Source organism: Urocitellus parryii, chromosome Y, assembly GCF_045843805.1.
Source record: "Urocitellus parryii isolate mUroPar1 chromosome Y, mUroPar1.hap1, whole genome shotgun sequence".
NCBI lineage: Eukaryota > Metazoa > Chordata > Mammalia > Rodentia > Sciuridae > Urocitellus > Urocitellus parryii.
Genome location: NC_135548.1, coordinates 20,227,999 through 20,253,699, shown reverse-complemented (window position 1 = coordinate 20,253,699; position 25,701 = coordinate 20,227,999). Strand labels below are relative to the sequence as shown.

Below are 25,701 nucleotides of genomic sequence, written 5' to 3'. Positions count from 1 at the left end.
AGGGACAATGGCTAATATAACAGGATTTGCCTCTCCCAGTGTTCCCAACCAGGTACCTGGTGTTCAGGGCTTACATGAAATTATTTGTATGTTTGTTTTTAAGGAAAATGAACAGGAAGAAAAGATCAACATTAGCCTGGCTTTCTTCTTGTACGATCTTCTCTCACTCATTGACCGAGGCTTTTTTTTAACCTGATCTAACATTACTGCAACCAGGTGAGAGTTTCTGGGAGCTATATCATGCCTTCTCTCTCCGATGTGCTGCTTGTTATGTTCATGACCACGTTAGAGAGTGTGGCAATATGGAACGTTTCTCGAGTCTATGCCATGAACACTTCTCCATCACACTAGTTTACTTGGAGTGTTTCCAATTCAGTCAGCAAGTTCCTCTGAGGCAACCAAAATTTGTTAGTGATATGATTTGATTTCTCCAATTTAATATTTAATAGAAATTATATGACTGCATTTTTTTCTTTAATCAGGCCTGGTTCAAATTGGAGGTCTCTTTGTACCTATTAGGGTAATTAATTAAATTGCTGTTGTGACATTTTGATGAAATCATATAGATTGAATTTCATTGAGCCTCAAAGCAAATATGTTATAATCCAAATACAGTTTTTCAATGTCATCCCTCAAGTTTTTTTTTTTCAGTGATTTCCATGTATGACACATCATACATGAATGGATATAACATCTCATTCTTCTGGTTGTACAAGTTGTAGAGTTACACAAATTGTGTAATCATATATGCACTTAGGGTAATGATGTTCGATTCATTCTACTATCATTTCTACCCCCATCTCCATGCCCTCTCCCCCCAATGTTTAATGTAATTCTTCCTTCTTTCACTGTCCCCTGTAAAATGCCCTAACAATGGTAATATAAATAATAGTTATCATTGCTACTCATCTCTTAACATATTCCTACTCTAGCAACCGCTACCACCATTATTGCTCTCATCACAACTGCCACCATTGTCATCTCCTGCATACCCACCATCTTCACCATCACCACTTCCACCAATATCACCATATCCACCAAGATCACCACCTCCACCAACATCACCATGTCCACAAACATCATCACCCCCAACATCACCTCCACCAGCACCACCATTGCCACTTGGTGCTTTTTCTTTGAATTGGTCCTTTTTAGTTATACATGATGGTAGATTCCATTTTGACATAATTATGCAAGCATGGAGTACATTTTGTTCTAATTCAAACCCCAGTACCTCTCCTTCCTCTTCCCCCTGCCCACTCCCTGCTCCCTTCCCTCTATTGATCTTTCTGCCTTTATCCATAGTTATTTTTTAAATTAATTTCTTATGGATGTACACAATGGTGAGATTCAATGTGGCATATTCATACATCTACATAGGAAAGTTATGTCAGATTTATTCCACCATCATTCCTTTTCCCTTTCCCCTGCCACCTGGATCTTTGCAATTAGTAACTTAGTTCCTTTAAGTCCTTCAAATTACATGAATCTTCAACTTCCTAATTTTTTAAATAAAAGAATTCTCCCGTGTAGCAGTTCAAGAGATGTCGGGGTGACGATCGAGTAAAAAGATAAAATGACAAGAAACAGTGGCACTCAAGCTTCATTGGGTGGTATGTGGACAGGGTTGCATGAGAGAAAAGGTCTTTCCCAGGACAAGACTGTCCAGAAGCTTACAAGGGGAACCAACCACTCCAAGGACTAGGAAATTTCCAGGGGCGAGAGTGGGGCGAGGAGGCATGCCTGTCTAGTTGGTGTGGCTCTGCAGCACAGTGGGGGGTCTTTGAGTCAGAGGAGGTCCAAAGGACTGTAGCCACTTGGTGCCTTGGAACTATAAGCCTCTACCTTATCAATAGGAAACAGCTGTCCAGTGAGGTTTCCTGGGATCTACAAAGCAGTCAGGTGCTGAAAGGCTAAAAATCTTCTTGTTAGATCTATTTTTCACATAATGGAATATGTAAAAATTCAAGTTTGGTGTGAGCTAATGTGTTGGGTGTCAGTCAGGATAGAAAACTCAGGAGCCAGTCCAGAGGGACTATCTTTGGCTTGTTTACTTAACATCCTTCTCCAAACAAAACAAAGGTCATGATTTTCTTTTTTTAAGATTTTATTTATTTATTTACTTTTTAGTTCTCAGCAGACACAACATCTTTGTTTGTATGTGGTGCTGAGGATCGAACCCGGGCTGCACGCATGCCAGGCGAGCACTACCACTAGAGCCACATCCTCAGCCCCAAAGCTCATGATTTCCTAAAGGACATCCTAATAGTGAAGCAGAATGATAGAAGACAATACTAAGGCAATGTTAGAGTCCCAGAGCTTCGCCTGCCCTGCGAAGATCCACCAGAGTTGATCACAGAGGAAATCCTTCATTCCTCTCTGTCCTCCTGTTCAGATGTTCAGGATTGCAGGTCACTGGATACAGATTAATCCGTTTTCAAAACTTAAAGTCTGAGGTTTAGAAAAGAGACCCTAGAACACAGCCGCAGGCCCTGTGCACACATTGCTGTACAAGCGTTGGTGGTTTTCCTTTCAAAAAGAAAAAAGAAAATCCACAGTAGACATCCACCTACCCTGAAAAATGTATGTTTTAATTTCTTTTTACTCTCTCTTTTCTTTTCTCTTCACTCTTTTTCTCTTTAAAATTCTTCTATTTTATCTTAGCTGCCTTCTATCTCTTTTTTTCCTCTCCTATTTCAATTTCCAAAGAGCCTTAGATTGGGGTTCTAGAGACCTGTGTTCTAATTCCAGAGGTGTCATTTGCTGCTTCTGTGACTTGGAACCACCAATCTTCATTGAGGCTTCCTCAGTGTAAAAAAGTCAGGCTGAATTGGACTTATCCAGGCTCTGACACTACGGTTCAGTGCTCTGTCTGCTAGTGACATCCATAGATATTGATTAGCATCATTGTGGCACACAGGTCTCAAAAGGTTATGGTCTCAGTCACAGTCAATGGTATACTTCCAGTCGTTCTTTTTCAGACAGGGTCTTACTAAATTGCCCAGGCTGGCCTCAAACTTGCAATCCTCTTGCCTCAGAAGTCACTGATATTACCAGTATGTACCACAACACTTGGCTTCAGTCTCTTACTAATAGTCATTAACAACAGATAAATCTGCTTCTTCAATTATTTGTCTCTTACAATGTGCCACTAGGTTAACACTCATCCCTCAAGAGAGTCACTGACACTTTGCTGTGGGTCCCCCAACCTCTGGAGAGAACGTGGCAGGAACTGCACCCCCCTCCTCGTTTCTAAATAGCACTTGTTCTTTCAAGTTCTGATCACCCAACAGCTCTTTTTGAGTGACCCTAAGTGAGAAGAGTGTGACCAAATTCTAATTAGTTCCATTTGCTGGAGGCCCTATTGATCCAAAATCAGGCAGGAGTGTTTATGGAAAGGAGACAGATTCTAGTCACTATCCTTACACAGAAGCTTTATTTTTTAAAGAAAAAAAATTATTATAATGGCATTAATTTGTTTTAAGAAAATATCTGTGGCTTGAGTCTATAGGCAAAATACCCCCACAACACACTGACTTCTCTTAAACTGGCTGAAGATTTAAATTACATAGCTCAGAAAATTGCCCTTAAAGGGAATGAAGACCATCCTTGTCTATTTGCAAGGCTGAGATGCCCTGTGCTACTCTACTGGGGCAAGAGGGTGTTCATGATGAAATACTGGGGGTGCAAGGCCCATCAGCCTCCACACCCTGCTTTGACTATGGGGAGCTGCCTCTGAGTGTGGGTGCTTCTGCTGTTCAGCTCATTGGCGGGGAGGGAGGCATCTTCCAAACTGTCCCCATCAGCTACTTTCATTTTTTGTTTCATGATTTACTTTTTAAGCAAAGGTTTACTCTAAAAACCCTTACAGCTCTCTTTCTTTCTCCCCAATTTCCTTTTCTCCCACTTTGGAGCAAACTCCTTGACTTTTTTTGTAGTTAGTTGATACTTTACTAGGCACCTCGACACCTCTTCTAAGGAGCTGGTTTGATGACTTTCCAATGGGGCTTTTAATCAGAAACTACAAGAGAACACTTGGGGCCTTAAGATCACCCAGTCATATTCCGTTCATTTCACATGGCCCTGTGGAAAGTCAACTCCTCTCATTTAGCTTCTCAGACACAGTGGGGTTTTCGTAAAACTACTTCTGTTACATGGAGACATACCTCAAGCTTAGGTTCAATATGGGCTTGCCAAATCAACAAAGTGGGGATCAGGGACGGGTGCCTCATTTGGGGCAGCTTGTAGGCTAGAATCATTAAGGGAAAGTCATGAATAAAAACTTACTTATTGGGCCTTCCTGTAATGCAGAATTTGCCATCTGTTGCCCCATAAGATTAATTTTTATTAAATTGATTATCTTCACCTGTGGAGGAAAGAGACTACTGTATGTTACCCTCAACTCCATTTAAACTTCTTTCTTCTTTTCATTTTCCTTTTCAGCTCTCAGCCAAGCTTAATAACCTTCCAACACTCATTTCCATGAGGCTGTAGTTCCTGAGAATCCTCTGTAGCCACGAACACTACCTCAACCTGAATCTCTTCTTTATGAATGCTGATATTGCACCAACATCTCCTGGTCCCTCAATATCTTCCCAGGTAAGCAGTCAACTGAAGGATTTATTCAAGCTGTTTCATTTAATTAACTAAATTCAATCATGTGTTTTCTACAAATGTTGGTCTTATTAATTAGAAGTAAAATCAAGCTATTCAAACCAGATCAGTTGATACAGATATGGAAGGTGTGCTACTCTGAAGATGTCCTATCTTAACTAATAATTTATAAGCTAAATAATATGTTTTCTTCCTAGGCTCAAGGGTTCCTGATAAGGCTAAGTACAGCAAGGAATCCATAAGCTTATGAAAATTAAGAAACTTTCAGAAGAGTCTCAAATCTTTCTTTGTCTGATTTTAACTGGTTATTACATTATGCATATACAGGATTCCAAAGTCAAATAAGTTTGGGAAATCTTGTGTTAACCAGGTGTTGTTGCTGTTTTGTTTGTTTGTTTGTTTGTTTGGCAGTAGACCATCCAAGAGCCTTTAACATGTTCGTATAAATTGTTGATGTTCAAGGAAGTATGTATAATGCATAGTGATTCCCAAAATTAGTTTGACTGTGGAAAGCATTGTTCCCTATAGATTTCTGAAGGGACTAATGTCCTCTAGAAAAATCTTAAGGAAATGCTGTTTTATAGTCACATTCCATTTACAGGAAACAAACTAATAGCTCAGGAGAGCTGACAAGATTTCTTAATCTTAGGGTCTTTTTCTGCTGCATATTCCTTTATACTAACACAAATTTGAAAACAAAACCTGAGTCCTCCATAACAGATGGCATGCTGCATCTTGGATACCCACCATATTAATGTGAACGGAGATAGATCTGACTGACAAGGAGCGATTTCAAATGTCTCCTCTTTATGCTACAGCTGCACTGCAGGCTAGGTCCCAAGACTACCCTAGGCTCACCTTGCCCTTGGTCCTCTCCCTCAGCATTCCTCTTCTGACTTCTCGCCAGAGCTGGAAGGAGTTCTCTTTAGATGCTCTTACTGAAGTGTAACTGGGCTCTCTGGATAAGAACACAAAACAGGCATTGTCTTGGACTGGGGTAAATCTGACATTTTCCTGCCTGACACTTCTTCTGGTTCCAGGCCCCTCAAATTCAGAGAGTGTGCCTGAGCCATCTTCAGAAGTGTTGCTGAATGAACAGGCCACAGCCACACAGGCCTGAAAGCAGTTCTCATTTCTCTATACACATTTTATCCTTCGATTTTAATCCTCAGCTTGGATTTCAGGTGGGAAGGGGCATTGTCCATTTTTCAACAGACCCTGAGAGCTTCGTCTTCATCTTTCCCAGTTGGCAATCCTCCATCTGTGGGAACAGGAAAGCAAAGTAACCATGCTATATCTCTGTTTCCTCACCTGTCATGTGAGACTTGTTCACTGGGAAGTGCTCACAAGGCCAGGCCGGAGCAAGCGCTCCATACATACTAGCCATGGCTATTTTAATTACAGTTCTTTCTTTAAAAAAAAATATTTATTTTTTAGTTGTGGTTGGACACAATACCTTTATTTATTTATTTTTATGTAGTGGCGAGGATTGAACCCAGGGCCTTGTACATGCTAAGCGAGTGCTCTACCGCTGAGCCAACCCCAGCCCCTAATTACAGTTTGTATTACTCATAAAATTGTCATTTGCTCTTCTGTAGAACTCAAGCTCCTGCTCCGGTTTCCAGGACCAGAAGATCACCAGCATGTTCGACCTGACTCCAGAGTACCGCCAGCAGCACTTTCTCACTGGGCTCCTCTTTACAGAACTGACTGCCGCACTGGATGCTGAAGGGGAAGGGTATGTTTCTGAAACTTAAAATGGAACATGATGCAGAAGGGGAAAAAGCATACTCCATAATAAAGTTTACAGTTCAACTTCTTTTTTAAAAAATATTTTTTTATAGTTGTAGATGGATATAATACCTTTATTTTATTTATTTGTGTGGTGCAGAGGATGGAACCCAGGGCCTCTCACATGCTAGGCAAGTGCTCTACCACTGAGCCACAACCCCAGCCCCAACAGTTCAACTTCTTGTCCTTAGTGAAAAACTTTACCATTCAACAGCATCCTTGTTTTGAATAAAATGGCACTCATGGGAATGTAGAGAGGCATGGACAGGGAGGAGAACCACAGAGTGACTTTTCTTTGGTACTGGGAATTGAACTCAGAGGCACTTGATCAGCCCTATTTTGTATTTTATTTAGAGACAGGGTCTCATTGAGTTGCTTAGCCCCTCGCTTTTGCTGAGGCTGACTTTAAACTTGCCATCCTCCTGCCTCAGCCTCCCACGCCGGCTGGGATCACAGGTGTGCACCACGGCACCTGGCAACAAAGTGACTTCCTAAAAGTCACTTGTTTATTCATTCAGTGGAATTTACCAAGGAAGCTCTGCTTAATGAGCTCCCAATGAATGGAGTTGGGTGGGGGTTGGGGATTGACCTAGGGCCTTATGCACGCTAAACATGTGCTCTACCACTGAGCTACACACCCAGCCCAAACAAAGCCATTTCAACAAAGGTGTGAGCAAGATGCTGCTTAGTTCAGTGCTGACAAAGGAAGTAACTGCTGAGAAGGCAGTTGCCCTGTGTCTCTAGTAGGCTTCTCGTGGTCAGGCCTCCCCAGGCTAAGGAAGATGCCATAGGATCAGGACTTACTATTCTTTCACCTCCTCTATGTCTCAGCACCCAGGAGGTATATGGCAGTATCTGGCCTTGATATTGGTCCATGGCTTCAATTCCATATTGGTTTGACTGTAATTAAATTACTCCCAATTTTTTTTTTCACTAGAAATTTTTACCCTATAACTATAGCAACAAAAAAATACCCTGACACATGTGCTGATAAGGTGCTGATAAGAAAGTTGGAACACAAAGGATATTGCTTTCCTATACAAACATGCCCAATTTCCTAATTGTCCTTTGATACATTTCTTTAAGTGGTTTCCTTGTAAAATTGTAGCTGTGATATTACTAGCAACAGGGTAGAGTATGTTCAGAGACCATCTTGTAATTATGCTTAATCAGGTAGATACATTCTTCAAACACACAAACCAAGTACCTTTTCCACCCCCTAGAGAGAAACTAATTAACAGTGTCACTCTGTGGCAACACAATAATCCCTGACTGCTGAGTTGTCAGTTACACTCCTGGAAAGTTATTAGAAATACTGTCAGGACTCTACCATGTGGGCTAAAACCTCAGAATTTTTTTTTCCTTTTACAGAACTTCCTATTGATCAGTGTTTTCTTTTGCTGCCAAAACAATTAATAGACCTACCCACCTGTGGGGCAAGAGCCGATGGGACCCATCTCAGTCACTGGATCCCTATAAGCATTCTCAGCTTGTTTTCAGTGGGTTTCCCTGGAAATCTTGTGCCTGGGTGTATCCACAAGTGTCCATGCATCATTAATGCCATTTTTCAAGCATTTGGAAATTGCTTAGCATCTTTTTGTTAAGCTACCAAACTGTAGTGCCTTATTCAGAACACAGCCCACTGCCAGGACCACAGACTGAGATGGTAGTCAGAACAAGAACAGCTTCTCAAAGGCAGGTTGTAAGAATCTGAGTCATTTGAAAATTCAGTTAATATTTTCTATCTAACCCTAGATTCTGAAATAGCATATTTAAAACAATTTTAAAAAGCATATTTTAAAAACGGAACTTCAAAGGTTAGCTCCCACATATTAGGTTTTATATCTCATTTACTTTTTATTAGGGTATAATTCATATGCATTAAAAAACTGCAATCTGAAGTGTAATTAACTTTCACGTATGAACACTCTTGGGTAACTACCAGCCAGACAGAGATATAGGGTGTTTCTAGCACCCCAGGAAATTCCCTGTTGCCCCCTCTCAGCATTAGTCCGTATAGACATCCACTGTTCTGATCTGATCTGTTCTACCAGAGACTGGTACTTACTGAACTTCACCTTCTTTTACTGAACATTATACCTGTAGTAGCCTTCAGTGTATGGTTGTATATATCAGGAGTTCTTTTTTGTTTTAGTATTCCTTTACATTAGTATACAACAATTTTTCTACTATACACAGAAGCATCCACTTGGGGCTATTGTGAGAAAAGTTGATTTGAACATTCTTCTGTGTGGTTTTTGGTGGATATTAGAGCACATTTCTTTGGGGATAAATACAACCTACTTTTTTATTATAATTTTAGTTTTTACTATTCCTAAATAGGTAAATATCTATACATGGTTTTAATAAAATGTCAAAAGAATATATACCAAACTATGAAAAGAAGGGCAAATGAAATCCAAAGCAAGCAGATGGTAGGAAATAATCAAGATTACAGCCAAAGTAATGAAATAAAGAAGAGAAAAACAAGAGAGGAAAAATCAGCCTAACTAAAAGCTCACAAAATTGACAAACAAGTTTAGACAGGCAAACCAAGAAAAAAGTAAGAAAACTCAAATTACTAAAATTGAGACTGAAAGGACCTGGGGAGATGGCACACACCTGAAATCCCCAGCAACCCTGGAGGAGGCTGAGGCAGAAGGATCACACTTTCAAGGCCAGGCTGAGCAACTTTGTGAAACCCTAATTCAAAATAAAAATTTAAAAGAGTTGGGGATGTAGTTCAGTGGTAGGGCACCCCAGGGCTCAATCCCCAGAATAGAAAGAAAAGAGAGAATAAAGGAGAGAGAGAGAGAGAGAGAGAGAGAGAGAGAGAGAGAGAGAGAGAGAGAGAGAGAGAGATATCACTATTTTAGAGAAATAAAAAGGATTTTAAAAAATACTTTGAAGAATTATACACCAACAAATCAGAAAATCAGATAGCCTAGTTTAAATGTACAAAATCCTAAAAAGACAAACTGCTAAAACTGACTCCAAGAAGAAACAGAAAATCTGATAGATCTACAACAAGTAGAGCTTGAGCTAGCTGGTGAATGAATAAATAAATAAATAAATAAATATGTTCTAGGAAAAAATACCCAGAACCAGGGAGTTTTACTAGAGAATTCTACCAAATATTTAAAGAAGAATTAACCCCAATCCCTTTTTAGACTCTTCCAAAGAATAGAAGAGAAGGGAACATTTCGCAACCCTTCCTATGAAGTCAGCATTACCCTGTAACTAAAACCAGGCAAAGACATCATAGGAAAAAAATTTCACACCATGGAAAATTAGGAGTTATCCAGGAGTGGGAGATAAGTTTATCTTCTGAACGCCAATTGATCTAATGCATCACATCAATAGAAGAAAAGAACAACAACCCCCCCCACACACAAAAAAAACAATTATTTTGAAAGACGCAAAAAATGTATCTGATAAAACCTCATATCCTTTCCTGATAAATACACTCGGCAGACACTTAACAAATAAAGACAAACAAACAAATAAACCTCCCCATCTTGACTAAGGGCCTCCGTGAAAAACCCTCAGCTAACCTGATATTTATCAGTGAAAGTCTGAATGCTTTTCTCCTAAGATCAGGAACAAGACAGAAATGTCCACTTTTGTCATTTCTAGTCAACATTGTGCTAGAAGTTATATCCAGGGCAAAAAAGGCAAGGAAGTATAATAAAAAACATTGGTATTAGAAAGGAATATTGATATTAGAAAGGAAGACGTGAAACTCTTTATTCTCAGGTAGCATAATCTTGTTTATAGAAAGTCCTAAAAGAATTCACTAAAAAGCTATTAGAACTAATGAGTTCACTAAGGTTGCAGAGTATAAGATCAATATACAGAGATCAATTGTATTTCTATATACTTACAGTAAACAATCTGAAATGAAATTAAGAAAACAATTCCATTTAAAATAACACCAAAAAGAAGAAAGTACTTAGGAATAAATTAAGCTAAAGATGTACAAGACTTGAACCCTGAAAATGACAAAACAGTGTTAAATAAATAAAGATCTTTAAAAATGTAGGCATATCACATATTTATGAATAGGAAAACTTAAGATTGTTCAGATGGCACTGTTCCCCAAGTCCATCCACAGAGTCAATGCATTCCTCCCGAAATCTCAGCTGGCTTCCTTGCAGAAATTAATAAGCTGATCCTAAAATTTGTGAGGAATTTCAAGTAACCCAGCATAGCCAAAACAACTTTTAAAAGGAATTTTAAAATTGGAAGACTCACACTTCCCAATAATCAAAACTTACTGCAAAGCAAAAGTACTCAAGACTATGCAGTTTGAAATAAAGGTAGACATAGGGCAACTTGAGTCCAGAAATAAATCCTTACATTTATAGTCAATAGGGTTGGTTTTTGTTGTTGTTTTTGTTGTTATTGTTGTTGTTGTTTTGTTTTGTTTTGTTGTTTGTTTTTTGGAGCAGGGGCCGTACCAGGGATTGAACTCAGGGGCACTCAAACACTGAGCCACATCCCCAGCTGTATTTTGTATTTTATTTAGAGACAGGGTTTCTCTGAGTTGCTTAGCATCTCACTTTTTGCTGAGACTGGATTTGAACTCGCGATCCTCCTATTTTAGCCTCCCCAGCCACTGGGATTACAGGCATGCACCACCACACCCTGCACTAGTTTTTATTTTAAGACAGGGTCTTGCTAAGTTGATCTTTTGTGATCCTCCTGTCTCAGCACCCTGAGTCGCTGGAATTGCAGGCATGTGAGCTTATAGTCAATTGATTTTTGAAAGGGTGCTTAAAACAATTAAGGGGCAGAGAAGAGTGTTTTTAACAAATGTTGCGGAGACAACTAGATATCCACATTTAGAATAATGAAGTTGAATGTCTACCTCACACTATATACAAAAATTAATAGTGGTAATAATTTTTATCTAATAGATCAAAGACCTCAGTGTGAGAATTAAACTATAAAATATTTAGATAAAATCATAGTGGTAATTTTCATAAACTTTGATTAGTCAATAGTTTCTTGGATTTGACACCAGAAGTGTACCACCACACCTGACAAGAAACATCATTATTTCAAAACTAAAAAGAAATGAAGTTCTGGGGCTGGGGCTGGGGCTCAGTGGTAGAACGCTCGCCTCGCATATGTGAGACCCTGGGTTCTATCCTCAGTACCACATAAAAATAAATAAGTGAAATAAAGGTATTGTGTCCAACTACAACTAAAAAATAAATATTAAAAAAAGAAATGAAGTTCTCATGCTACAACATGAGAAACTTGAAAACATCATGATAAACAATGGATTCAGGATTAGAACAGTTTGCCACTGGGTTCTAGACACTTCTACCCACAGATTTAGGATTAGAACAGACTGCTACTGGATTCTAAATACAACTACCCTATTTTGCTTAGTTTTCACATTGTCACCTCATTGCTCAGGAGTGTCTTGATCACTTTTTTTTTTTTTTGTTTAGAGCATGTTGCTCAGTTTTCCTTTGCTGTAATCTGTAGCTCTCCTCATTGTGCCAACAGAATCAGCAAAGTGCAAAGGAAAGCTGTCAGTGCCATCCACAGCCTGCTAAGTTCACATGACCTGTACCCACGGTGTGTCAAACCTGAAATGAAGGTCAAAATCGCTGCCCTTTCCCTACCTTTGGTTGGCATCATTTTGGATGCTTTGCCACAGCTCTACGACTTCACAGGTAAGGACCCCTTGTGTTTCCTTCCTGGACTGATGAGGGGCCCTGCCAAATGCCCACTCCCCACCCAGAATAAGTCTCTGTTGTTAGCTCTAGTGCTGGTACTCTTATATGAGTGAGGCTTTGTAGCTGTGGCCTCCAAACCTTCTTAACTCAGGTCCCTATTAGTTTAAAAAAAAGACACATAACCATATGTATGTTTTGTTCAGAAAGTACTTGTCCATTCATTCATGTACTCCTTGATCTGCTAGTGTATGATGAACTCTATAACTACACAGCACAAAGCATGATATATAATAACAGAACTATTGCCTTTGGAGATCACTGCTGTAATGCCTTGTATGAATTAGAGAACATAATTTTTTGGTTTTGATAATGTTACCAGGTCTTACATAATTTCTATGTGCTATTTACTTCATTATTTGTTTAAAAACCCAGTTGCCTTAAAACACAACAGTGAATTGTTATTTCTAAAATTTGAGTCTGCTTTTATAACTTTAGCACAAGAAATGTTGTCTAATCTTAAATTTCTCTGAAAAACTGAAGATCCAAATTGCTGTGGTGTTGACAGGTCCAATTGGTTTTTAGTGAACCAGTTGATGTCAGGTGCTTTAACATACTTTTCCAAAAATCAAAGGAATGGTCTCTGTGACTGGTAGCGTTCTTTAAAAGCAGCCTTTTAAATGGTTGGCCCCTTTTCGTTTGTGCACATCTAGTCCTATGTGTAAATATGGATATGTCAATATTATATAGGGGCAATAAGTTAACATTCACTGCAAACACTTGAAATTTAATGAATTATTGCTGAATTTATGAAAATAACATTATTCTGGTACTTTTGGATATCTTTGAGATCTATTATAGGATACTTGCTTCATTATATAATCATAGATTCTTTTCAATCATTTAAAATAAGTTAAAAATTATATTGCAGAAAGCTATTATGAAAGATTTTATTTTTGCAATTTGAAAAAATCGTTTCCAGCCTATTCTTGTGCTCAGCAACATTTTTTCTGCTTTTTGCTACATTTGGTAACATTATTAATAAAATAATAAATAATTTAAACATCAAGTTTAAAATGACTGCTGATTTTAGTGACTAGGAAGGTCCCAGTCACTGACTGGACATTGGGTGATATCACAGGGAATGCCATCTTTGGCTTGACATCTCCTGTGATATTTTGACTGCAGCTGTTAGTGGGAAAAGCCGAACCAGTGGATCTGATGAAGAACAAGACGGGCCCAGTGCAATTAACCAGAACGTCGCCCTGGCCAAGCAGGGAATCATTTTAATCTGAAGACAAGTGGAACAATGCTATCTTCCTTGGTATGTAGTGCACATTTCTCTGGCTTAATTTTTGCTTGTGTCTTCTCCCCGCTTCAGATGAGGGAGCCCAGCTTACAGCTAGCAGTGATGGTTACTCTGTGCTGAAAGGAATCACAGTGAGGTTGGCTCTAGGAAAACAGATCAGAGAAGGTTCCTACAACAGTGAGAGACCTTCAGCTCAGATCTAGGCAGCCCCAATGGCCTGAGTTCAAGTTTCAGGAAACTTGGAAAGAGGTGAACTTGGGAACTCTGAGATCTTTACAAAAAAGATCAAACCAAGGCTTCCTTATGTTGGTGTCCTGGGCTGTGCTTAGATACTGAGTCTGCCTCCAAAAAAAGATTGAAGTGGCCAGAAGCTTGGAATATATGCTTCTCAGGCAAAAGACTTCAGCTTTCCTGGGTCCCCAGGGAACCTGTGAAATTTGTTTGGCTCTGTTCTTTTGCACAATTCTGTGGCTTTAGGAGGTGCTACTCCAGGAATGGGCCTTCTAGTCACCTGAGGTGGGATTCATCACTACTTGTTGATGAGCTCTGACTAACACTTGCCAAAACAGCACTGTGCCTCCCATCTTAATTCACTTTTGCATTTCAGTGTAAGATATATATCTGTAGAGAATTCAACCTGGCTCTCATCTGAGAAGACAGGGTTTTGGCCCAGCTCCTCTTTGCTAGATGACTTTCTTCTCTTCCTTCAGCACTTAGTAAGAAACAAAAGGAAAGAATGTTTGAGATTTGACATCACTGATCTTACAGTCTGATAAATATTGTGTGTTCTGACCTCCTCCACCTCTCTGAGATCCTTCTCATCAAAGGTACTCACTTGAGGCACCCTCTGCCTTTTATATCATTTGCCTCTAAGGAAGGAACGCAGAAGCCCCAAGTGCACCTGTTAGAACATATTCCCTGTGAAGGTAAATCTAAGGATTCCATTACTTCTTGTCAACACACCAAGGGTAATTCAAGTTGAAGTAACTTCATCATCTCTCTATTTCCATCCAAAACTAACATTTCCTTCACATAATTCACAAATACCTCATTGCAATTTCACCACTACATTCCACTGGATATTAGCTACGCCACATAAACCAAGGGTGCAGAAGCATATTGTTGTTGACTTGATGAGTAACAGAAAGTGTGCTTAGCACTGGAAAATGAACACTTGTGGCCAGAGTAGAATAATAAATGGTTTGAGCATCCACACCCCACCCACTGCCAAAAAGGAATTACAGTTAAATTCATATTACAGAAGACTCCACTAATTTATGGATTTGATTAATTTATCAGGCAGTTCGTGACCCTCATGTTATATTTCAGACTATGTAACAAAGAAGCTAAAATCTTAAACAGTTATTCATGGTGCCTAGCCAAACTAGTTCTCTTCTGTAAGTCCAACCTTACGTCTGTCTGGCTTCAAGAAGTAATATTCAAAGATCTTAGCAGCAAGAAAACCCCTTTGGGGGCTGAGGTTGTGGCTCAGCAGTAGAGTGCTCACCTAGCACATGCAAGACACTGGGTTCGATCCTCAAAAAACAACCTAACAGAAGCAATGAACAAATTCTATTTACACCTAACTTAATCTTCCTTATCATAATTTAAAGACACAATAATTCCAAAGGAACTACTACTTCTTAAATTTATTCTTCTTGGCTTTGTTCCAGGTAATACCTCTCTTGGGGATCAGCTGAACTTTTGTAATAGGGACTAAAAAGCTGTTATGGCTTAAACGCACTAATTTCACCAAAGCCTGCAGAAGTCCAGGGAGGTAACTAAAAGCAGAACAAAATCTCAGCATCTTTGCCTTGGTTTTGTATCTGTCTCCTTTCTGCCTCAAACTTTGGGACAGATTCTGGCTCAGCTGTGTATGCAAACATGGTAAACATTTAAGGAGTGTCCATCTGACACTGGTAATCCTACCCCTTCAAGGCTAAAGACATCAAGATAGGAGGAACTAAGATATTTTCAAGATTCTCGAAACAGTGGGCCTTGCAGGAAGACCATCCAATGGTGATGAGAATGCCCCCCATCCTCAGCAGGAGCAATAATCTAATGATGTGAACTGAGGCTGCCTTCCAGAACCAGAGGCAATCATCTCAGAATGAGACCTGAGGTGCCCCTTCTAGTGTTAATGGGTTCCCCGGGGCCAGTGGACCTTCCCTGAACTAGACCTGGCACAACTATCAACCAGACCACAGGTTGACTGAGACTGGTTCACTATGCAGATTTCTATTCCCTCCACTTTAGTTTCTTCCCCTATTTAATCCTAAAACTCTGGTCAGTGTCCAGGAAGACAGGGCTGAGGACATTTACAGGCTTGCCTTCTCATTATAGCTATACTAAGTAACGTTCTTTCCTGCTTTCCAACATCATTTTTCCCATTGATTTTTGGAGCAAGTGGCTACAGCTGGTCTATTTCGACTCCCCAGAGTCAGGCCCTCCTCTGGCCTAGGACTTTAGTAGCCCTTGGGCTGTTTTCTTAGCCTTTTTTGCCTTCAAAATCTATTCTGATGATTTAACCTTTGTAAAGTTGCATAGTTAACTTTCTCCTCCTCCTCCTCTTCCTCATCGTCCTCGTCCTCCTCCTCCTCCTACTTCCCCCACTTCTTCTTCTTTATCTTCAACCTTGATATTTCAAGTGTGCTCTATAGATCAGCAGCAGCAGCTGCAGCTGGGAGCTTCTTGGAAATGCACACCTGCTTCCCATTACCATTTCCCATCTGAAGGCTACACCAGGCTGAGAGCTGCTTCCAGGCAGGGATGACTGAATAGGTAAATTTTAGAATAAGGATGAAGAGTATAAGGCAGATGTGATCCTAGTTTTCTCTGTTGCAACCTAAGGTATATGAACATGACATTTTTTCTTCTTCTTCTTGATCCCAGACTTTGCCTGCATCAAATTCTCAACCCAGTATTTCAAGAATCCCCTAATATTGATTAGATTAAATCTGTTCATTATAGCTTATCTAAGTCATTGAATCACAGGCTGCCCATTTTGTTTGGTCTTAGAGAAATCAAAGACAGGTTATTTTATAAATAACAGCTTATAGGGTATTGAAATGTAAATTCATAGTAAGTTTGGTAACTAGAACAAATATATATATAATGAGCCACAAGGGCTACATATAGATGAACAGAAGAGCTACATATAGATAGTAAGTGAAGGAGGATTACTCATTCCCAGAACTAGAAAGAAGATTTTGGACAAAATTCCTACAGAAAAAAAAAGATTTTATTTTTTCTTAAAGAGAGAATCCGAATGTCAGAGATTTCAGGGATGAAAGAAACTATTCAACTTCCACCTTTTAAAATTGTAAAAAGAAAAGAGAAAGAGAAGGAGGGAGAAGAGGGAGGGAGAAGGGGAGAGACCAAAGGTACTTATTTGTCTTGTTAATAGTTGGTAATTGATATTATATTACATTGATGTTAAATCATTAGACTTGAGAATTTTTTTTAAACTTAATTGAGAGTAATAAAAAAATGGCAAATTTTACAGTAAATGCTATCTATACAACTATAAACTCATATCAGGGTTTTAATCAGGTTGATTCATGTTCCAGGTGTGTTCTGCTTTTACAATTTGTGGTAAAGGACAGATGTCATGATAATATTAAGTGGTAGAGAATTCTAATTGTTTCTTTCTGTCTTCCAGTGCAATCAGCACCTAATATCAATACATTATGATAAGATAGACTTAATTACTTCTGAGAAGATGAGAAATTGAATAATATGTATCATACTTATTAATTATAAAATTTAATTTTCTACAGAAAAGAGATAACTTTTCTTGCAAATAAATGAAGAGATTGATTTTTCTGATGATGGAGTTGCCTATTCCCTAGGCTTTTCAAAGAGAAAAGTTTTTCCTACTTCAAACACCTAATGTCTAGGGGCTGGGTTTTTGTTTCAGTGGTAGAGTGCTTGGCTAGTCCATCTGAGGCACTGGGTTTGATTCTCAGCACCACATTAAATAAATAAATACATAAATAAATAAAATAAAGATATTTTAAAAATAAATACCCAATGTCTAGAACAGGTTTGGAACCTATTGTGGCAAGTATATTACTTAAAGTTAAGTTCCAAAAAAACCCTAGCTATTTTAAGTGCAAAGTGATTTAATACAGGAAAGTAAGTGTAAAGGGGAGAAAAAGATTTTCCTCACCCCTCTTAGAGACTCTTGCTGGGTTTGAAAGGAAAGCTGACAAAGACAGATGAACGGGAAAAAAGCAAACTAATTTAAGTTCTATGTGACATAAGGAATTTCATAAAGAAATGAAAAAAACCTAAAGAAAATAATAAACTTATATAATTCCTATACAAGGTTTGAGGAAGTATATAATGTGGAGAAGTATTACTCTGTTAAAAAGTATGGGGGGAAAAACGAAAGAGTAAAACTGAGGGGGACTTATCAAGGTGTGTTTGTTCAGATTCATCTCTGTGACCCTGTGTCTTCAGAAATAATGATACTCCTTTCCTGAGTGGGAGGAGAACCTCTAGAAACAGTATCTGATGACCTGCTTTATAGCAAAGTCAGAAAATATTTCCTAGGTGTTATGGTCAGCAACAGGGGAAAAAAAAGTGAGAGGTAAGTGAGAGTGTCCTTCCTGCTTCTGCTGTTTCCTGAAATGCCAAGGTGCTGCATTTTGAGACAGGATGGCCTAACTCCATCAGATACTAACAAAGGACTGGAAAAGATGAGGGGGAAGTCAAGATTTCAAATTTTCATGTTTTCATTTACATTGCTATAATGCAGAGTTCCGGAAGGTACTACTGACCCTTCAGAGATCAGGAAGCTTCACGAAACACTGCTACTCAGCAGAATGGTCCAGCAGACCCAAAGCTGGTGGCTGGCAGTGAGGTGCATCAGTGGAGGCCACATAGTGAAATTTCACATTTCTGAAGCCTATTTTCACTGCTAGAGGCCAAATGGCCTTTACTAGTTTTATACCTTCCAAATTTCTTGCCAGTCCAGCTCATTGGCAGAAATAAATTCCATGCAGAATCTCAGCTGCTATGATAATAGTTTGAACAACAATGATCTGTGTTCACAAATCAATAAAGTATTTTCCTGTCTTCCAATTCTTAAAAGCACAAGAAAAGATAAGAGTGAGTACCAAGCAGCGTAGAGAAGGAAAATACCATTTTTTTCTCCACCCTTGTAAGTTCTCTCATGGGGCTTCCATTAGAGAATAAAATGGGACCCCCCTCACACACAGAGAAGCTTATTAACATGCATTATGTGTGTATATATATATATATATATATATATATATATATATATATATAATCACCCAGGGAAATGGGTATATCTCAAAGAAGTGGCTTAGAAACCTGCCTTAAGTAGCACCTTTTGTTACATCATGATACCAAACTATGAAGAGGCAAGTTATGGGGAGATGATCAGGAAAAGCAGAATAAACAAGAGTAAGTAATATTTGTTATTCAGGTTCAAATTAGTGCTTTCTCCTTCAATGTCCCTAGTAATTTAGTCAGCCTTCTCTTCCTGATACAGAGGAAGAGGTACACACACAAGTGGAAATTTCCTCTATAGATGTAAATTTCCCTTAAAAAAGGTAACTTACGCTGTTTTCAGAGCTTTTCTGTGTGTGTCTGCTATTTCTCAAAATAATCAGCTCCAAGTCATTCCTATGCCAAAGAGCCATATTGAAGGTAGGATATTTTGGTCTCCTACTGTCCTATATTGGAGTAGCATAATTATCTTCTATAGCAGAAATAGGCAATAATCACAACGTAAGGGGAAAAATCAAGGATTTGCAGGAAGACAAATGGTACATAAAGTTGTCCCTCAGTATCCACAGGGAATTGGTTCTAGAGACCCAGGGATATCAAAATTCACAAAGGCTGGAGTCCCCCAATACAAAATGGTGTTGTATGTGCACATAACCTGTGCACATCCTCCTGAATACTTTAAATCACTTCTAGCCACTTATAATTCCTAAAATAATATAAAAAATTCTTAGACAAAATGTTGTTATACTGTATTATTTAGGAATAATGCCAAGCGGAAGATCTGTAAGTGTTCAGTATAGATGTAGCTTCTTCCCCCAAATATTTTCAATCAGCAATTGGTTGAATTGACAAGGAGAGATGACTTGATATCTGATGTGAGAGAAACTCCAGACTTTTACATGATTACTTAATTTAGTATTTCTAGCTACTTGAAAATTATTATCCCTACTTACACTAAAGCTTAGAGGATGTAGGTAATTTGTTCAACTCCATATAACTAGAAGTATTTGAACCCTGTTCTCTCTGAATCTAAGGCATTTTCTTTATTCACTATATGGTGCTGAACTCAATGAATTCCTCAGGTAAGTAATGACCCAGATGCCTATTTAACTTAATATCTATTTCCAAATTCTCACAGTGATATTTTTCAATATGTCATTTGAATTCCATTTCTTTCACAGTCAACAAGTCACATGTAGTTAAATAGTTCTCAACAAAGATGTAAATATATTATATTCGTACATCTCTATAGCTATGAGGACTTTTGTAATTTGTAATTACAAATATTTAAAAATATAAGTTATGCCTAGTTTCAACTTGAAACAAATGCAAAGTTTTCCAAAAACATTATCATTACTTTATCTTATTTTCATTCAATTTGCATTCTTGAGAGGAAGAGGGGAAAGGGGCATGCTATGTGGCCTAACCCTCTGGCATCTACTTAACCAATTCCATGATCATTGTAAGTGACTTTTACAAATCATGACGAATCATAAAGTGTGTTACATAACCTCAAAATTAAAAAAAAAATTCTGGATATACCGATATCTATCATATAATGATGATAAAACTGCTGAGATAGAATATTGAGGAATACTTATTTCTGACTGTGTATTCACAGATTATAATTTGGTGCATCAATTCTTTTTGTGGATTAACAAATATTTATTCTGTTGTGCTTACTGTTTGTAATATACAGCATAGATAGAATTAGAAGCTCTGTCCCTAACCCTTAAATGTTACCTTCAGACTGATTGACTCCTTAAACTTTGTCTCCTAAACTCAATTGAAATTATTGCAACAAAGCTTCTGTCCTGATCTAATTTGGAGAAAAAAAGTTGGACGGAACCTGATCAAACAATGAGAGGTGAGCAAAATAGAATATCCACTCTTTTCAGTAGGTGAACTGTTTTTTCCCACCACTGATATGGATAGCTTTCTGTAGAAATCCTAACTACATGCATATAAACAGGCATTTCCATATGTGTATTTGGAATATCTACACATGTACATGTCCCTACCATCGATGTCCTGTCTCATCAGTACCAAATGCACAGAAAAAAAAAAAAGTGCACCATAAGGAGAACAGCTGGGAGTCATTTCTCATAATTATAGCCAGGATTAAGGGGGAGAAACACCCGGCAGGTGGAGTGTTCCCTCTGACAAAATTGTCCAGAAATCTGGAAAGGGATATATTGTTTAAAACATGGATCTTAAAATAAATCATGATTATAACTTCCTCTGGTCTTGGTGTTCTTTTCTTTTTTTCTTTTTTTTCTTTAAAAAAAAAAATAAAAAAAAAAATAAATAAACTCGATTCTTATTGCTGAAAACTGGAATATTTGGCATGATAAAATAATAAGCAGAAATTAAGTCTGGAGTTTCTCTCACATCAGATATCAAGTCATCTCTCCTTGTCAATTCAACCAATTGCTGATTGAAAATATTTGGGGGAAGAAGCTACATCTATACTGAACACTATCTATACTGAAGAAGAGAAGGCCTTGAGAAGTAATCTAGAGATGGAAATAGAGAAACTGAAAAAAGCTGTCCTGTCTTCTTGAAGTGTTCCAGGGATTCAGATACAACAATATGAACTTCCATTGACTTGTTACTTAAAAATAACAAACGCTGATGTTGTGATAATGAAATATGAGTATATGAGCTATATTATCTATTAAAAGTTAGGGGGTGGGTGTTTTTTTTAATATATATATATATATATATATATATATATATATATATATATATATATATATATATATATTTAGTTTTGCCAATATGAAAAAAAAGAGGCCTTATTTCTTACTGTGCTGGGATTGCAAACATTATTTTTGTTTGTTTGCTTGAAAATACTACTGAATCTGTATAAAAAGGAAAGAAAGTTCATAATTTTTTATTGAAACTTGTAGTATTATTTTTAAAGAGATCTATACTATAAATATGGTGATATCTTTACAAGTAATCTGTAAGATAAACTATTTGAGAGCGACAAATTAGCTTTATAGTAACTGTAGTCACTACTTTTCCCATGATACATTAAGGGAAATAAACTTTGTAAATATATACATATTTTTACTTTTAGCTTCTTACCCAAGATTACACTGTTTTGCCTGTTTGTCTGCAGTGCTGTTTTTAATTTGGGTGATGAAATAGGAGTTTCCTAGCTATAAATCAGATTACTCACCCATGCATACAGTAATAACTAATGAAATAATAAAAACAGTTTCAACTTTGAGTGTTTTATATTGCTTGCACTATAGGATTCATAAAAGGAATTTAGTTAAAATGTAATGGATTGTTAAACATGAGCTTTATTATAAGTTCATTAATTCTAAGGAATCTAAAAACATCAATTTAATCCTTTACTTGTGCCTAGAAACTACAGCACATATGAAATAGTAAACACCAGCCTTATTGCTGTACTTTCCTGCTTGTTTTGCAGTCTCAAATATTTCATTATCTTTAGTTCTTCATACTCTTCCCTCTGACTTTTAATAATGTAATATTAGGAAAACAAAATCCAAATCTTTTCAGAACCTCATGTAAGGCTTCATACTGGGACAAGTTGTCATTATGTAAATACTCAGGTTTTACAGTGTATAATTTCCATAATAGGCCAAACTAACTCCTGGAGATATTTTGGAATGTTATTTAGGTTAAAAGTTTAGAAAGGGTGTTAGTATATCATAAAATATAACATTACAGCTTATTTAAACCAAATATAGTTGATCATATTGAAAACCACATTTTCACAGAGTGGGTGAATCAGCAATTTCTTCAGAGTCATTTATGAACAGTTGAACATTTCAGAATGTTATATTCTATACGTAATATGTCTAAAAACTTATAGGTTTATTTAAAATTTTGAAATTTTTCATTTGAAAAATAAAAAGGCTTCCAGCTGTACTATAGGAAATGATTTTGAGTACCAAGTTATCATGCTTCCTTTTTTTTTTTTGTTTTTGTTTTAAACCACCCAATGTTTTTTCTTTACATTTTTTAAATCTCAAAAGTATGGAAATCTTGTGTAAATGAAATTCTTACTGTTTAAAAAAGATATAAAAAGAACTGAAGTAGAAAATAATAGAAATGCCAGTACACAATTACTTAATATTTAAGTCACAATGTTTGGGCTTTGGGGGAAAGCTAATTTTGCTTTTTGAGTGTGTACATTTTAACTATTTAATGTCTTTGGGCTCTTCTAATGAGATCACTACTGAACAAAATTGTTCCTTTTTGTTTTTAAATGATTAGTCAAATGAATGATTGCCTTGTTAAATAAATTATATTATCAATTAATGACAGTCCTTTGGTAAAAATAAAAATACTGCATCCTAGATACCATATCTTCCAGCTTTCTCATTGGAAGATGTACTAAGTTATCCCTACCTACCAAAACAATGGGGTGAGAGAAGGTTCCAGCAGATTTCAGGTTATTCATGAAGGTTTTTGGTCATTTTTCTGTAGTATATTTGACTTTCCTACTTCTCAGAATATAAAACTCATTGAAGTTCTCTCTGCTTTTCTACCCTTGACAAAATGTAAGGAAAACCAAGCAAGCTTGAAATTAAGGGGAAAATGATTCCTTTATCATAGTTTACCAGTATTTGCTCTTGATATGAAGACTTTCCTAAATTTCATGTCACAAAATGGTATGTAATAGTAATAGCTTTTATTGGAGGTGAAACATTAGTTCCCACACTCCCTATTTGTGAGTATAAATGACAGAAAAGATGAGTCTGTTATTGCCAAATTATTAGTGAATATATAGTTCAGGTTTGCTATGCTTTGAAACACATAATACTAATTTTCTAATTGTATTCAATGTTACTTTTTTGTGTTGTGACCACTAAGCTTCTGTCTTATAAAGCTGTTACCTCTACAGAATTTTATAGAACTTTACTGAAGAGTCTAAAAATGCAGAGAGAGAATGGGTCTTGTGGAACAGAGGATCCTTTTTTTTTTTTCTTTTTAAAATTAGCTCCTTACTGTGATTACAGGGGGAAAAAAAATTCAAGTGCTCTGTAAGTTTTTTGGTAAATTTTTTATGCTTGCATTTAAACTTGAAATGTATGAGCAGAATGAGACAATCAGTTAAAATCCAAAACGAGAAGTGTTATAATTGAATGGCCTTGTTTTGCTGTAGCAATAAAATGACCAAGTGCAATGACTTAATAAAATCATCTTTTTTAAAAAAAAAAAAATAAACTCGATTCTTATTGCTGAAAACTGGAATATTTGGCATGATAAAATAATAAGCAGAAATTAAGTTGTGATGAGACTTAGAGGATTCCATAATGAACATGGTTATATCCCTTTTCTCCTCTGCCTGTGCAGCCTATTAACTGTCATGCCAACATTATTTTGTTGTGGTCGCTTTAAAGTGGAGATGTGGAAATGGGACTATGTGGAGAAAGAGAAATCCTGAAAACCATTTCAAGCCCATCTCTGTTTGGGAAATTTGCTTATTTTCTCTAGACCCAAATACTAAGATTGATGAACAAAGATCATCATTGTTCAAACTTATCATGGATCTTAATGATCACTGTAGGGGCAGAACAGAGGGTAATCCCTTTCTTGTTCATAATAAAAGTTAGGGCCAACACCCCTATAATACAAGACAAGTGAGCAAGAGAACATCCTAATAAATTTGTTTGGTCATAGTTTTACACAACATAGGAGACTTCAAATTGAAGATCAATGGACCCAGGCTGAACTGTCCATTTTTATGCTTAGATATGATGAAGGATGTACACCTGTGCAGACACATTGTTGGACAAAAAGCATCTGATCTAATAGAACAGATTGGAGGCTGATTAGTACCTAGATAAGCCTATCTGTGCAGATGCTTCTTGACCCATTGGTTGTAGGATTTCTTCCTTTTCAGATACGGAACAATGTTCTTTCTGGAATGGGGTTCTTATGACTTGTAACAAAATAAAGTAGGTTAGATTATTATTTATGTCTATCTCCTATACAGAAAGGTGGGGAAAAGTGAGAATAAAACATTTCAGTTTTTATGGCTGGTTTGGGGACAAGGATTCTGGTCTATGAACTGCCTAGGGGCAAGAAATATTCTAGTTTTTCTGGATTGCCTCAGGGGAGAATGAAGAAGAATAAGACACAGGAGGGTAGGAGAAGTTTAGAAACTCTGCTTCTGAGGCTGCATCTAGAGCCTCCCCATCAGTGTATCATTTTCTGAGCCCCAACATCAGCAGGGGACAGTAGGCAGAAACTTGAAAGTGGGCAAAGTAAACCTGCCCTCAGGTTGCTTGTATTTCAGTATAATTAGAAAAATGGGAACAAAGCAACAGGGCAGAGAATAGATTCCTAGAGGAGAGAGACAGAAACCCACACTGTGACTTCCTAGAAGTGATGGAACAAGGCAGAAACTTTGAAAGACAGAGGGGAACTTTATGGACTAATTTGTGAATTCAGTTGGTTTGAGAGTGGAACAGAAGACATTTTTGATCTATGGTTAAAAAATAAACTGGATTCTCATGTTAAATAAAGGGAGTATATTCACTAAAATATTGAGGAGACAGGCAGTAGTTTGTATTTTCTTTTGCCAAGAGTCACTATATTATATTAGTCATCTACATTGCATTAAAAATATCCTACAAGCTAGTGACTTAAAACAGTAGTCATTTATTACTTCACAATCTGGGTGGGTCAGGCATTTGAGGGCAGCAAATTTGGTGGTTATGAATGTGGGTATCTGTGAGGCTGCAGTTACCAAGCTTGATGGGACTTCAGGGTTCATTCCAAGAATACTCACTGATGTATTCCAAGAACACCTCTCCGTAAGTTGCTGCAGTGTCCTTATGAGATGGCAGTTAACTCCCTCCAGAACATGGAACCTAGGAAGAAAGAAGAAGAAAAGCAGAAGGTACAATGTCTATGAGGTAGCCTGAGAGGCAACATACTATCACTTCTGCCATATTCTATTAATCACCCCCATTCAACCCTGACAGCACAGGAAATTCCATGAAAATGTGAATAAGAGGAGGTGGGATCTTTTGGGACCATCTAAGA

The 25,701-nt window shown here is 37.4% G+C and overlaps 1 pseudogene across 1 annotated transcript in view; it reads left to right on the top strand.

Moving 5' to 3' along the window:
- Positions 1-21,352, top strand: part of LOC144250965 (dedicator of cytokinesis protein 8-like) — an 81,583-nt pseudogene extending 60,231 nt beyond the window's left edge. Inside the window, exons 23-28 of the transcript XR_013342611.1 lie at positions 104-216; positions 4,444-4,599; positions 6,213-6,352; positions 11,926-12,095; positions 13,284-13,419; positions 21,060-21,352. The product of XR_013342611.1 is annotated as a dedicator of cytokinesis protein 8-like (transcript). The remainder of the gene's footprint in view (positions 1-103; positions 217-4,443; positions 4,600-6,212; positions 6,353-11,925; positions 12,096-13,283; positions 13,420-21,059) is intronic.
- Positions 21,353-25,701: the final 4,349 nt, after the last annotated feature.